The sequence below is a fragment of the Eurypyga helias genome, unplaced genomic scaffold (genome assembly GCF_000690775.1).
Source record: "Eurypyga helias isolate BGI_N326 unplaced genomic scaffold, ASM69077v1 scaffold33144, whole genome shotgun sequence".
NCBI lineage: Eukaryota > Metazoa > Chordata > Aves > Eurypygiformes > Eurypygidae > Eurypyga > Eurypyga helias.
This window is the reverse complement of record NW_010248672.1, coordinates 10506-10802: the sequence shown is the minus strand read 5'-3', so window position 1 is coordinate 10802 and position 297 is coordinate 10506.

The following is a 297-nucleotide window of genomic DNA, read 5'->3' as shown; positions in this document are numbered from 1 at the left end:
ACTGGTGCCAGATACATCCCACGTGCTGGTGCCAGCAGGCACGCAGGACACACTGCTTGCCAGGAACATCAGGCAATTGGGTTTTATTCCTCCTTTCCAGCAGCCGCTCTGTTCAGCCCTTCCTGCACGCTCACCAGGCCTCTGAGGTTTAAGATCTCGTTAAAGCCCGTCTGCCCGTCCTTGCCAGGCTTTCCTTCCCCAGGGACAGGCGTTGGCTAAGGATTTACGATTAGCCGATAATAAGTCGTCTGTGGCTGGGTAGGGGGTTCCTTCCTCTTCCACCCAGCCGTGCCCGCG